Raw genomic sequence first — 271 nt, forward strand, 5'->3', positions numbered from 1 at the left:
AGATTCACGGCCGTTTGAATCGATACCAAACATGTTGGCAGTAGTCGCGCGCCGGAGGTTGCCAGACGATTAATATGAATCCTCCGGGTATTGCGGAGCTGTAAAAGAAATGGAAAGGAGGCTGCAGAAACTGATCGGGAAACAACGAGTAATAACACGTAACAAGGACGTTGGTTGAATGTTAAGCGATCAACCATAGAAATAATAGAAAAAGAAACATTTTGGAGTTTTATCAAGTTGCGTTGAAAAAGATAGCTCTGGCAAGTGGTTG

Source organism: Schistosoma mansoni, assembly GCF_000237925.1.
Source record: "Schistosoma mansoni, WGS project CABG00000000 data, supercontig 0261, strain Puerto Rico, whole genome shotgun sequence".
NCBI classification, from domain to species: domain Eukaryota; kingdom Metazoa; phylum Platyhelminthes; class Trematoda; order Strigeidida; family Schistosomatidae; genus Schistosoma; species Schistosoma mansoni.